Here is a 15,957-nt window from a genome sequence, read left to right as displayed (position 1 = left end):
ACATTAACAATTGTCATGTACATCACCATGCCAATCCCTCCAAGAACTGTCATGATAGAAATAGTGAATATGCCATGGTGCAAGTGCAACTGGTTTTTAAAGGGAATGAGGGATGAGACTGTGATTGGTTTATTGCATGTTACGCCCAAAATACACCCATGACTCATTAAGAGAATGGGTACAACCTTTTGAACCATTTTTTTTTTTTTTCATTGTTAAACCAGCAAAAGTGTATTTGGATATGCCCTAAGGCTGATGATACATGGGGCAACTTTTTTTGAGCAATGTTGCTTGGGCACTTTCCCATTGATAATGGGTAACAAATTTCTGTCTGAATATTTTAGATCAATAAGTGTGCCCTGTGTCTCACCTGGTTGCCCGTTGAAGGCAACATTGGCCAAAGTTGCTCGGCAACATTGCCCAAAAAGTTGCCCAGTGTATCATCAGCCTTAAGTGCACCTGCGCCATGCGCTTCAGACCACGCACTTTGATTGTTATATGCCTAATAGGTCAATATGGTCTCAAAATATAAATGTCTTGTTTTAGCAACACTTCAAAGTTTCAATATTACAACTTCCAACAGATCTCTTTATTAGTTTTTAATTTTATTTGAAAAAAAAAAAAATGTTTTACTGTACCTTTTGATGATACTGCAAAAATGGTTCTTCATCAGTATTTTTGTAGTTTTCTAGTGTAAATGGCTAAATATTCTTAAATTGAGACATACATTTAATTAAGAAGCAAAATGGCATGATATAAATAATGAAGTGAGTTGTGTGTGTGTAATAAGCAGAATGTACGCACATTGTGCACCCGCCTATAGGCGTATATTACTAATGTATTTCTTTAAATAAAATATTATCACTAAATCCTGAATGCATTCTTTTTATCAGCTTGTTTTCCTTCAGTTAGCATATGCTGTGTATTTCATTTTGGAACTGACTGATCATGATTGCCAAAAACATCCACAAATTATGCTTTTGTTCATTCAAAAACCTCCAATATTTGGTAATAATACAGCATAACAAAAAATGTATAAGCAATTTTTATAGGATGGTCAATTTTGATTGGCAACACCAAATGTGTAACAAGTTGGGGGAAAAAAATGAAAAAGTACAAAACATTGTCATTTTTGGGGTAAGTCATAGGATTTAATCCAGTGTGATCCGTTGTGCACCCGCCTATAGGAGCATATTACTAATGTGCTCTTTAAATAAATAAATAAAAAAATCCCTGTGCCATAGACTTTAGAACAGGTTTTAGTTGGTCAATGGTGCAATCGTTTTCAGTTGCCTCAAAATAGCAACGCACCAATAATGTGCCTGAACACACCTCGTTTCCAGACATGGGCAAACAGATAGACGCAAGTGCATTTGCTATTTAAACATCATGGTGCTGGACGTGAAAATGATAACTGCATCAGGCTGAGACTAACAGAAAACACTTGTTATGCGCCTGCCCTCGTATTGCACCAGGTTTATGATAGGGCCAATTCTGTTCAATTTATTCCTTAAATTGTTACTTGATCTTAAAAATTATATATATATCAGTCAGAAACCTGTTTAATATCCCTTTAAATAATTTAGTCCTGTCCATTAGACCAGGAATTTTACCAGTCAATATGATTATGGATTTATTTTGGACTTCTTACTGACACTTAAACAGCATCACGCAGAACTTAAAGTCTTCGTACACCAATATCACAGTAGAAATGTGCTATATACAGGCGTATTCGTCATCCCTAATTTATTTAGCCACTAAAAGCGTCTGAACGTATGATACAACATATTCTAGGCCACTAATATGCCTGGAGTCGTACATAATATTTGTCATAAAATATCTATTTCTTTAAGTGTAAAACTTCTTGAAATACACAACATTCAGCTGTAAAGTAAATAGAATAAATCTGCATCAAAGGCCAGTAAATTCACAGTAAAACCACTGTGAAACAGTATATTAAAGTATATTTCCACTCTGAGCTGGTTGTGTTTTGGTGATGGGAGACACAGAGATTTTCGACTCGTGGAGAGTTAGCGAACACTTCCACCATCAGAAAAGCCATTCACTTAAGAGCCTGCTATCATCTTCCCTGGGGACCTCTCAACATACAGGCACACACACACACACACACATGCACAGCCATCTCCTGGAGAGCCCCATCTGATAGTGTCGCCCTGAACTTGTGTGAGAAGCGTTTGACTGCCGATTAGAACAGGAAAGTGCAGGAGAGAAAAGCGAGGCTTCAAACTTTAGAATCACGAATCACATACTGCTGCTCCACGCTAAAAGTACTTCACTGGGGATGCAAAAATTGAATCCTCTTGAGTATGGCAATGTGTGAGCATTGGAACTGCATAAGTCAAAAGATAACTATCTTTTGTTGCGCAAGGGGTTATGGGTAACATTAGATTATGGTGCATTGCACAGATTTTGTGTGTTCACAGTTTGTCATTAGACACCTTATTATACTGCACATTTGCAAATCTTCATCTTTTCTCCTCATATTGCATAACTGTGACTTTATATAGAAATTAAAACTGATTTTTGGGTTATGTTGACTATTAAAGAGTGCACAATTGATAATTCTTTTGATAATTCATAATTCTAATTGATAATTCAATTTGATTGTATGAAATCTCATACATCAGAAGATGGATTAAATCTATAAATGCTAAATCATGTGAAACCATGGGAACCGTGATGTATTTTTCAGAACTGTGTGATGGATACAAAGTTCAAAAGAGTAGCATTTACTTGAAACAGAAATCTTTGGTAACATTATAAATGCTTTACTGTCACTTTGGCTCAATTTAATGCAACCTTGCTGAATAAAAATGATTAATTTCTTTCAAAAAAATATCATGGAGACTCAAGTTCAAGTTTGGAATGGTAGTGTAATGAAGACGCATAAGAAATACATTCATGATCTGAAACAGGCCTTACACAGAAATGCTTATATAGACACGCTGAATGCACGACCACACTCTGAGAGAGAATTGGAGGATAAAATATGAAATGAAATGCGCTATGGAAAATGAGAGTACAGATTCCGTTACCCATAATGCTGACAATGAATGTGAGGAAGACATTTCGCTTCCAGAAAGCTTGATGTGCGAGAATTTCAGATCTCAGGGGATGAAAGAGAGAGAGAAAGAACAAGATGGAGAGAGAAAGAGGGTGTTGAGGTTAAGAGGGGTCAGACTGATATTGAAATGGATAGAGGAAGACATGGGGGGATGGGAGACGCATGGAGGAGTGTGAAGGAGAAAGAGCTAGAGGAAGGAGACTTCTGATTGTGGCATAAAGGGTATAGCTGAAAACTGCAGAGTGTATACAGTAGAAAAATAAAGAGTTGAGAAATTTTGCCTGGAGAGAGGAGCATGTTTTTAAAAGTGAGAGCATCTGTGTTTTACTTTCACTCTTAGATCATTCAGTTAGCACTTTAACATATGAATTATTCAGCTTTGTTAAAAAAATCCACAAGTAATCAACATGACTCTAGGCCATCAATTAACATCTAGTGAAGTGAAAAGCTGCATGTTTGTCAGAAACAAATCCATCATTAAGGTGTTATAACTTTAAACCCTTGGTTCTGGACAAAATGCGAGTCCATAATAACACTTCCAAGTGTACTTGGAAGTGCATGTACTGTGTAATGGCATTTTATGACAAGCTGCAGCTTGACACACAAAACCTGGAGAATGAGTGCCTAATGATTTTTAATAATTACAATAGAGTTTAATAGACAACAACAATAAAAAATGAGTATAGAGTCAATTATAATAATAAAATAGTAAGAATATACTGTAGTTTGCCAGGAGCTGACAGCATAGGGGTACTGGAGACATCATGAAATTGGTTAAACTATTTAATAAACAAACATGCTAGTGAGGGTGAGCATGTGTAGAACAACAGCCGCTCAAATTCCCTGGAAAATTCTCCTAATGCTGCAGATTCCGTGGGGGGCTTGAGTGAGCCGGGAGTGGAGCTGGAGCAGAGTAATTATAGAAGGCCTTAGTTGGGAGAGGAGACTGATGTTGATACTTTTCCCTCATTTTGAGACAAGGGAAAAGAAGGGAACATCGAGCGAGAGAGAGAGAGAGAGAACAGGAGATAAGGCCGACTCAGAGGGAGTCCTGGAGAAATCCCCTGCAGGTGCCTCATGAACAGTACAGTGTGCAATAGCAGCGAGCCTGAACCGAGGTGTGTGTTTGTGTGTGTATGTATGGGTTTACTTAACTATACTTCCGGGACAAATTTGTTCCCAGAAATGAGCTGAATCTGCAAAAACCTCCTCTTGGGAACCCCCTCTATTGGAAAAGCAGTTAAATATATAAATAAATAATATTTGAAGTCAATTTTATATTTATATATGTTTGTTTACTATTTATATTTTAGAGAGAGAAAGAGAGAGAGGACATTTATGTAAATCAGCAAACACAAATACGACCGTAGTCTCTTATGCTCACCAAGGCATTTTTTAGTTTTATTAAAAAGTACAGTAAAAAATAGTAATATTCTACAAATATCAATACAATAACTATTTTCTATTTTAAAATATTTTAAAATGATTTTTGTGTGAATGTAATTTAAACTGTAATTTATTCCTGTGATGTCAAAGCTGAATTTTCAGCATCATTACTCCAGTCTTCAGCGTCACATGATCCTTCAGAAATCATTATAATATGCTAATTTGCTGCTTAAGAAACATTTTTGATTATCAATGTTGAAAACAGCTGTGTGGTTAAATATTTTTGTGGAAACTGTGATAGTGAATGTTTTGGAGGAAATTCAAAATAACACTTGAAATAGGATTTTTATAACATTATAAATGTCTTTACTGTCACTTGTGATAAATTTATTGCGTCACTTCTGAACAAAACTATTAAGTTCTTTAAAAAAAATAAACATACAAACCCTAATTGAACTATAATATACAGTAAACCTCTAATATAAAACTAGTTCTAAGCATTTTAGACAAAAAAATTCAGTATAATTTTTACTAATTATGATATGATAATGAATTTATTATTTATGAACTGACATAAATAATACATTGTGGGATCAGTCAATAGTCCCCACTTAGAGAACAGTTTAATAAACATACTAAATTATGTTTTATTCCAAATTCGAAAAAAAGTATATTTTTAGCTCAACATATAATCAATGTAAAGTCCCACTATGATAGAAAACCAAACGTCTGTGTGTGTTCCAGCTGCCTGCTGAATGTGTTGGTGTTTGAGCATCTTGTGTCTGTGAGCGCAAAGCTCTGACCTCATTAGTTAGCGCGTCGCTCCCGTGCCGCTGTGTGTGAGTGAGGTGGCATGTCTGATCTTGGCATAGTAAACGGACAGCAGAAGGGCAGACTGCTACTCTTTCACCCCTCCAGACTGGACCACACACGCACACTGCTGTCTGGACAAAGAGGCTTTTCCCTGGGACCTGTAGAGAGATTAGACAGCTATTTTATATTTGCGCATTTGGCAGACGTTTTTATCCAAAACAACTTGCATTCAAGACACATTTTAATAGTTTATGCGTTACCTGTGAATTAAACCTGTGACCTTGGTGTTGCTAGCACCACCATAACAAAAACTTCCACCTAATTCAAGGAATAGTTCAGCCAAAAATTTGCTCACCTTCAGGCCATCCAAGATGAAGATGAGTTTGTTTGTTCATCTGAACAGATTTTGAGAAATTTACCATTGTATCTCTTGCTCACCAATGGATCCTCTGCAGTGAATGGGTGCCATCAGAGTCCAAACAGCTGATAAAAACATTACAATAATCAAGTAATCCACACCACTCCAGTCTAACAATTAATATCTTGTGAAGTGAATAGCTGCATATTTGTAGGAAACAAATCCAGCATTAAGATGTTGTCTTCAAACCGTTGCTTCCATTTAAAATACCGGTCCATAATCCATAATATTGCTTTGTTCAGTGAAAAAGTCGTCTAATCTGAATTAGGAGAGAAATATATTTACCGTTTATAAGGGAAACAGTTCTAAACAGATATATTGGTGGATTTTGATGTGAGTGGATGACGTAGTCGTGTGGATTATTGTGGTGTTTTATCAGCTGTTTGGACTCTCATTTTGACGGCACCCATTCACTGCATAGGATCCACTGGTGAGCAAGTGATGTAATACTAAATTTCTCAAAATCTGTTCTGATAAAGAAACAAACTCATCTATATCTTGGATGGCCTTTGGGTGACTGATTTTCCAGAAAAGGGTTCATTTTATGTAAATTTTTGCTTAAAGTTGAAATTGGTTAAATTTATTTAATGAGTTAAAATAACAGAAAACGACTTGGTTCTGCATGCATAAGTATCTAGCCAAGACTTTAAAAGCTAGCCTAGAAGGCTACAGCAAAAAATGAAAATGGTCAACATACTCACCCTCATGCCATTTCAAAACAGTTTCTATACACCTCATTCAGAGAAATCAATGGGGTCCAAAACAACATTAGACCCTTCTGACTTTAAAAATGTCACTGCTAGTGTAACTTTTCAAGTTCTTGGAGAAATTGCCAAACGAAAATGCATTCTCAACTTTGAAGTGAGTTGTTTATTGTGTTATATATCATTTTTCATTTCTGTTACTCATGCACGTATGTACAATACGCTTTCAACTTGTCCCAAGATTTCGCATCTGTGTTTGCGTACTTGCATAGAGTACGTTTCTGGCCTCCGAACAAACGAAACTCTGAACTGCAAGTGTTTGAGAGAGTGCATATGGTCTTATTTTTAGATACGATGAGTTTCACACAGGCGACATCAGTCTGTGTGCTGCGGCAGGTGTTGGTGATCATTGTAAGGAGAAGAAAGGGAAACTCAAAGCTAAAGAAAGTAAATAAAATCTAATTAGTGGCAAAAACTCCTTTAGCAGCGGAATGAGCTGAGGGATCATGGGAAAAGCGGTGAGAGAGAAAGGGAGAAGCAGCGCAAATGATCAAAAGAGCGAAAGAGCGGAGTGCATTCCTGTAATAAAGCGAGCCGATGCTGCACTGTGTCTAAATATTAAAGGAAAATGTAACCCCCTTCCCCCAAACCTAGCGTCACCTTCCCTGTCTCCGCTCCCCAAGAGCATTTCTGACTTGGAACCGATAATCATAATGATGGAGGGGTCACCGTCTGTGTCACCGTGAGGAGGTGGAGGAATCTCTCATTAGAGAGATTCTGCAAAACGGCCACTTCACACAGTCCTCTTCTGAGAATCTCGCCGTTTAGACACTGAATAAAATCTGTGGAATTAAATCAGATATCAGCAGGAGAGAACTTCTTTCTAGAAGCACCTTAAACCCGCAGGAGATGCACGGTTTTGATATATCGTGTGCGGGGGTGCGCACATCATCAGTTTGGCTGGGATTTCAAAGAGGCTGTTTCAAATGAAACGTCTGATTATGTTAGTTCATCAGATTTCTCAGATTGCACAGATTTTCAAAGTCTTAGAAGTTATGGAGCTGAGTACTGTAAATGTCTGAGGACTTCAGTGCGTTGACAGATAAATGCTCCAGGGAGGCTTGACATCAAGGTATTACGAACGACTGAATGGAGCGACAGCCAATGAAAACGCAGCCTGTCAGATTCAATAGGCAGAAAAGTATCTGACGGCTGGTCTGGTTGGCTGAGAATTTGACTAAATGGAGTCTTTTCAAGCTTGTGGCTAATGCAATACAGCTCTGGACCAGGGGTTGCACTGATTAGTGAACTAGTTCTGCTACTAGTTCATGCTTTGAGTCTATAACTGTGTGACAGCCATATACACCGGTTTGGGTCATAAGATTTTTTTATGTTTTTAAAATAAGTCTAAGAAATACAAAAAAATAGAGCAAAAACAGTATTAACATCAGCAATCTGAAACTGTAATTTAACAAGTTAAAATAACTGTTTACTATTTGAATATATTTCAAAATGCAATTTATTAATGTGGTCAAAGATGAATTTTGAGCATCATTACGCCAGTCTTCAGTGTCACGTGATCCTTCAGAAATCCTTTAATATGCTGATTTGCTGCTTTTATTTATTATTATTATCAATGTTGAAAATAGTATTTTTTGTGGAAAATGATGTGATGCTTTTTTTTTTCCAGGATTCTTTGACAAATAAAACAGTCAAAAATAACAGCATTTATTTGAAATAGAACTCTTTTAATTAGTCCTTAGGTTAAAAGATTAGATTAATGTATTAAAAGTATTAAATTCTAAAGTTTTCAATTTTTTTTTTTAAGGGGTCAGCGGATGCCCATTTTACTCAAGTTGATATGATTCTTTAGGGTCTTAATGAAAAGCGCAGCAAGCTTTAAATGCTAATGAGCTCTACTGACCCCGCCCCTCTCTTCCATGGATTGAGAGCAGACTGTAAACTTCAGCACGAAACTAGCATATATTAGGAAAGGCGATTTGCAAAGATTCATGAAAATCCTTACACTCACTTCTTCTGTAGATGAAGCTGGATCACGAATGATTCGTGCAAACATGGGCGCATGTATGTAGATCTGGGATCAGCACATTCCCTTCAAAATGAAAGTAACTTTAATCCTCTGTGTCTTCAGCGGCTCAGATGTCGGGAGTAAATGACGACTGCTATGTTCATTAATACATACAACAACAAAATACCTCAATCGCTTAGTCGGAGACATTATTGTCTTCACCTGCATCGGAGTCGACACAATGGGGACAGCTCTCGCTCTCACTCAGGGCGGGTCTAAGGTAATCAACTATCGTGGGAGTGGCCTGTGCAGAACTACATCATGCTGCCAGGAACCTCAGAACAGCCTGATTTGAGAAAGGGAATTTTAAAATAGGGATTTAAAAAAAAAAAAAACACTGGGTGGATTTTTATCATTATAGGATGGATGTGTACACACACTTCCAACACACATTTATGTTCAAACAACTTGTAAAGTGAATTTTGCATCCGATGACCCCTTTAGATCACACTCCAAACTTTTAAAGTGTATATACATTTTATAACTAATATATATGTAACTAATATATAATGTATTTTACATAAATATAAATACATATATGAAGAAAATTAAACTTATAAAATATAATACTGAAATTTCAGTTAATTCAGCGCTCACATAAGCTAATTTTCTTGCCAAAACCACACTGCGACAACTCAAATGTCACCCATAGGCTGACAGAAACATGACATTTTTGCACTGTAATTGACAATGTAGGCCGCATGAATCTGGTGATATATGCCTGCTTTCCTTCTCTCCAACATCATCATTCTCTCCACTCACACACTCTCCAACAACACAGCTTTGGGTTTGCTAGAAACAGTGAAGAAGGCTGATGCTGCATTGTGTTTTTGAGTCATTTTCTTAATGTAAAAACTGACCTACTGACTGGTCGACTGCTTCTCTGGCTGACTAAATGAGCAGCGAGCAAGCCAAACTCTTGACGTATTTGTATAGATGCAGGCATAAACGCACAACAGATTGTAGCAATAAAAAAAATTAAATGCCGATTAAATGATCTAATGCACAGATTCACATGGTCTGTGGATTGTGATTACGTTATTCTGCTAATTTACAGCACCTGCATAAGCGGTTGGCTTGGCGTCTGGGGGAATCGCTCAAAGTCATCTGCATAATTCATTTGTGAAGCAGCTTAAAGCAGCAAGCCATTTGATAATGAGTTGATAAGCTAGTTTTAAACTTGTCAACAAAATTTAGAGTGATTATAATTTTTTGTGGGAAGTTGTTTACCCAGCTGGATGAAGGCCATGTTTAGCTGGCTGATATAGTTGGAAATGAATATCTTTGTGATGCTGCAAATTAGAGAAATCTGCTCTCTGCTGTACTCCTTAGGCATATGTTATAACCTGCTGCTGTGAGGGGTGCCATATTCAATAAATACTGTTTTAGAATTAATTACAATTAAGAATGAAACTTTTAAAGGAAACATGCCAAGAAAACTGGACTTTCATTGCTCTTTTGAAATAAAAGACCTTGGTAAAGTGTAGACAAACTTGAGTTTCATACTAGTCTATCTGACATGAGAATCCACTTTGGATGGTTGCTGCGAATGTGGTTTCAATTCCATTCTTGAACAAATATATTTAATATATTATAAACAAGGACTAAAAACCTGTCAATTTACTATGCAGATAAAATTGTGTGACTCTGAATTTCACTCAAGATAAGAGTCCAATTGACATCAGAATTCACGGTAACACTTTTATTTCGATAGTCCACTTTAGACATTCTACTAACAGTAAGTAACTTTGCAACTACATGTCAGCTAGCAGTCATTAGAGTATTAGTAGACTGTCTGCTTAATATCTTCTAACACTTTATTTTGATGGGTCCACAACATATAACATACTGACTATGAGAAACTTTGCAAGTATATGTCAACTTATTCTACTAACCCTAAACCTACCCTACTGAGAGTTAGACATGTAGCTGCAAATTAATTAGTTGACATGTAGTTGACGTAGTTACAAAGTTACTTATAGTTAGTAGAATTTCTAAAGTGGATTATCAAAATAAAGTGTAACCGAATTCACTTTGGTTGACTGGTGTGAATGCAGTTTCAATTCCTTTTCTAAACAATGAAATGAAATATGTTTAATATATAATAAATATTTATTTAATTTGGAAGAAAAAATCTGTCAGTTTAGTATGAAAATTTGGAAGAAAATATCAGTCAATTTACTGCTCATGGTTTCATGGTTTTGAGTTCATTTGACATCAGAATTCACTTTCGTTGGTTGGTATGAAAGTGGTTTCAATTCCTTTCTTGAACATATATTTTAGATATATATTTTAACTATTTATTAAATTTGGAAGTAAACATCTGTCCATTTACTACTCTGACAATTTTGTGACTGAGTTTCACACTTTTGACATCAGAATTTGCTTCGGTTGGTTGGTGTGAAAGCGGTTTCAATTCCATTCTTGAACATATATATTCGACATGTATTAAATATACGATAAATATTTATTAAACTTGATAGAAAAATCTGTCAATTTACTACTCAGACATAATTTTGTGAGACTGAGTTTCACTCAAGCTTTTGAGTTCATTTGACATCAGAATTCACTTCAGTGAATCGGTCTGAAAGTGGTTTAAATTCCATTCTTGAATGCATGCATTAAATATATGATAAATATTTATTAGACTTTGAAGAAAAAATGTGACAATGTACTATGACATAATTCTGTAAGTCTTGAGTTTCACTCAAGGTTTTGGAATCCAGCTGACATCAGAATTCACTTTGGTTTGTTGGTTGGTTGGTGTGAAAGTGGTTTGTATTCTTAAATTCAAGAACCAAAGAAAAAAATCTGTTAAATTACCGCTCTAACATAATTTTGTGACTCTTCATTAGAGATTTGAAACTGACTGTCCGCCACAATTGCACTATATATGAGGCGTTTAAAGAATCAGACTAACACTGCATATCCTTGTCTTCACATTACTTCCTTAACATATCTTTGTTAAATGACTACAATTAACCCTGCATTTACCTTTCTTGCAGTCACATTTACACCGTACTAGCAGACATTTTTAGGACATTTTAACAGTAGAATTAGTGTATGATTAGCTTTGAGTGAACTAAAATGAGGCTTTAAAAAGGAATATCTGTGTTTCCTTAAAAAGGTGGTTTGGAGAACAGTTCGTGGTTCACAAGTGGAGTGACAGCAATCCATCTTTCCAGCTACCTGTCACACTTACTTCAGTATAATGCATTTCTCAGGACTGCTTGTCTCTGAATGAATTTCCTTCGGTGATCTACTGCGGTGCTGAGGTTAACCAATCTTTACAGAGGTCATTTACATATCTTCTTAAAGGTGCAGTAGAAAAAACAGTCAGTTAATTCTAAAATCAGAGAGAAGTTGAAAAATGACTATGTAAAACTGCATTCTGTGCAAGAAACCTTGAATAGCATTACAAATGGACTTGAGGAGGACAAAACGCTACACAAGTTTAATATAAGTTCCCCTTTCCATCACTCTCAGGCGTAACTCTTGTAATATTTAACACTAAAGTGCTTCAACATTTCATTTGGTGCATGGCTTTCATGCATAACAAGGCTTCTGTGCCGCCTGACGGCTCATTCTGTCTGGTTGTATCTCACATGTGGTCTGTGTCAGTCTATTTTTGACTCTCATCTTCCTTCTGTAAGCTATGATTGAATATTTGACGCATTCTCCTCTCAGCGAGATATGCATTTCTGCTCATTTATCTCCCGAAATGTGGTTATTTGCATTAATATATGTCAGTGATAAAACGATCACTTGAATCAGTATTTCTCGCTCTGCTTCTAATGTCGTCTGTGTCTATTTATCTCACAGTCTCATCTTCTAACCAAAGGCTCTGCTTAGTGGCTTTATTAAAAGACGCATCACATTATTTCTCTCTTTGAACCCACATACACGTATTTGTGTACCGAAATACAGTTATGCCCACCGGTATATAAATAGCTGTGCAAAAAAAATCTAAGCTGGAATTCCCATCAACGCCGCATTTTATTCGACAAACTCTATTCATGTCTCCCCTGAGCTCCGAGATGGGTTTATTTGTATGTTTTAATTAGAAAAATTCCCTCTTAATCGGCTATTCAAAATTAGGCTATTAAAAAATATTAGAAGAATGATTTAATTAGCAGGAAACGTCAGCCAGACCCTGCCAGAAACGCTGCCAGTGTCTCGCCCGGCCCATCTTGATTGTATTAGTTTGTGTATGTTGGTGCGTGTGTGGTCCAATCATGCAAACACACATGTATGTTTTCCAACCGTCTGAGTGGAAATGTTTCTCTTTTGCTTTCATTTATAATTAAATATGAATCTTAAAATGTCACAAATCTGCTTATTTGATCTCAAAATTGTGGAAAATCTCATGCTTCTTCTTCTTTTAACATCATTACATACAACCTTCTTATTTATTTACAGGTTTAAGTGAAATTCCCAGATTTTTTATGTGATTTCTGACTTTATGTATGCATGTGTGCGTCTAGTCTGTCTAAAAAGATTGTGTATGTTTTATTTATTGATTACAATGAGCTGCATGTAAACTGAGTTTTCATTAAATATGCATGTATTTTGACTGCATATATGTATGAGCATGTGCATACCTGCGCTGTGCGTGTGAACACTTGTGTTGTGTTTTCTTTTGGAAGCTAAACACTCTTGTCCATTTACCTCATTTATCTCACTTGTGTCAAACTGTGTTTGTTGTCTTTGGACGTGTTTTAAAGGATCATTCACCACAGAGGATCCACTGGTGAACAAGGGATGCAATAGTAAATTAATTCAAATTTGTTTAATTAAAAAACAAACTCTACAGTTTAAATGGCCTAAGGGTGAGTACATTTCCAGCAAACTTTCATTTTTGGGTGAACTGTTCCTTTAAAGTGTGTTATTTTTACATCTCTTTTTATAAGACATAGATCGTCCGGCCATTAAAATATAATACAGTAATTGAGACCAAGTCGGAAACTATCTTTATCCATGTGCGTGTGTGTGTCTCACCCTCAAAACTTGATTTAGTATCAGAAGCCGGAAAGAGGGAAGAGCCAGGAATAATGGCCTGATATCTGACTTCACCAATCGGATAAGAGACACCAATACAGCGCAGTCCAATAGACTCCACTTCCTGAGATATAATCCAATCTCAAAGATCAAATGTCGTCTTCAAAACAGCACGATCCACACCACTAGACCAACTAAAAGAGTAAAGGATTATCTGTGGTTATTAAGTCCAGAAATCTCTGTCTAGCAAGTTAAGCTTACGAAAATCATTAGTTTTAACATCATAGACTGTGCCTTTGAGTTTTTATTCTAAAAACAGACTATCTGCCTAAATACAATATTTAAACTGATATAGTTAAGAGTGAAATTTCTCAATTTACCACAGTAAAATGATGTCAGTTTACTGAAGATTGCTCTCTAACTGAACTCTCTTGCAGTCAGTGAGGAGAAAACATCACAAATATACACAGAAATCTGTGAAGTCAGTTTCAAGAATAGTTCCCCAAAATGTACTTACCCTCATCTTGTTCCAAACCCATATGTTGTTATTTATTCAATTAAACTCAAAGATTTCATATACTGTAGTTCTTTTCCAAACGACCTCAGATCTGTCTAATCTGTCAAACTCCCAAAAACACTATAAAATTAGTCCATACCAGCGCTTTTGTAACATTGGGTGAAAATAAGTAGGTCACGAAAAGCGCAAGAAAGCTGTGTGTGAAAAATAAGAAAAGATAAATACAGTTAATTTCGTGAGTGGGCATAATTTTTATTTCTGACATGACATGCAGCTGTGGGTGCTTCTCATTTCTTATTTGTGCATCCTCGTTTCCTTTCCTGCTACCTTCCCTTTCCTTACACTCTTAAAAATAAAGGTGCTTCACGATGCCATAGAACAGGGGTAGGCAACGTCGGTCCTGGAGTGCCGCTGTCCTGTAGAGTTTAGCTCCAACCCTAATCAAACACACCTGAAGCAGCTAATCAAGGTTTTCAGAATTACTAGGTCTACAGGCAGGTGAGGTTTATTCCAGGGTTGGACATCGGCACTCCAGGACTGACATTGCCTACCCCTGCCATAGAACCTTTTTGTCTAAATGGTTCCGTAAAGTACCTTTAACATCTGAAGAACCTTTCTGTTTCACAAAAGGTTCTTTGTGGCGAAAGAAGGTTCTTCAGATTATAAAAAGGTAAGAAAGAGATGGTTCTTTAAAGAGCCTTTGACTGAATATTTCTTTGTTGAATCAAAAATGGTTCTTCTACGGCATCGCTGTGAATATTGGAATATTCTTGACCACTCAAGCATCACTTCACAGCATCTTCAGCGGTGCTAAAGGGATCTGCCCTTATGTTAGTTTAAGACATTCACAATAAATATTAATAAAGCAAGATGCCCTATTGAAATATATGACTTGTATGGTTTATTTAAACTGCAAAGGTAACATGTCAATTAAAATTATTACGACAAATGAGAAGGGGGAGGAGAATTTATGTGAGTCAGGTTTTTCCGCCGAAAAAGACTTCCGCATAGATACACCTGTGTATCCTCATTCATAGCTCCCCTGGAAGCCTCCTCACGGTACAATTAGAGAATTGAGATGTCCTTCAAGATGGCTGACTTCGATTGGTTTCTGGGTCACAGGTTCGAGGACGAAGGAGCGAGGAAGCATCAATTCGAATAGAGGGTATGCACGTGACATTACTGTTAGCTGGAGTGACTGCGGTTCCACCAAAAAGACTGAATGGCAGCATTGGTTTTCAGCATAAATGCTATGAAAGAACACACAAAACACACCTAAAACTAGAAAGAGCTTTGATTGACTGGACAAATAGATTTGACAAGAAATCTGAGGCATATATTTACAGACTGCCGAAAGCTTATTTTAAAGAGTGTAGTCAAAAACGTAGTCAGACAGGCAGGGTTATCATCCAAGGCAAAGACAAAAGAATAATCCAATAACAGGCAATGGTCAGGGCAGGCAGCAAGCAATCAAAAACAAGGCAAACAATCCAAAGTCAAAAATACAGGCAGGGCTAAACTAGGAAACTAGGAATAGATGCTACAAATGAACAAACATTCATTCAATACGCAGCAATGAGGGAGAACAAGTGTCCGACTTAAATAGTTCTCCTGATGAGAAATGGGTGGAGTCTGTAATTGGTTCCTAGGCAGGGGGTATATGGGAAATGGAGTCCAGAATGAATTGCGAAGGTAAGGGATGGAGCGCCATTTAGAGGAGTTATTGGGCACTCCAGCTGTAGAGATCATAACAGGCGCTATTATTGTAATATTATGCGCTTTGTACTGTAATGTTTTGTCACCAGCGAATGAGACATGAGGTAATCTGACAGCATTGCATTCATCCCTCCACCAACACCGTCTCTTATCGTATTGCAGGTTAGTCTCTGCTCTGAAGTAGCGTGTTCATGTGTTTTGTAGGATGTGTGGCTTTGCCGAGATTATGCA

Source organism: Barbus barbus (assembly GCF_936440315.1).
Source record: "Barbus barbus genome assembly, chromosome: 31".
NCBI classification, from domain to species: Eukaryota; Metazoa; Chordata; class Actinopteri; order Cypriniformes; family Cyprinidae; genus Barbus; species Barbus barbus.
This window is presented reverse-complemented; position numbering follows the sequence as displayed.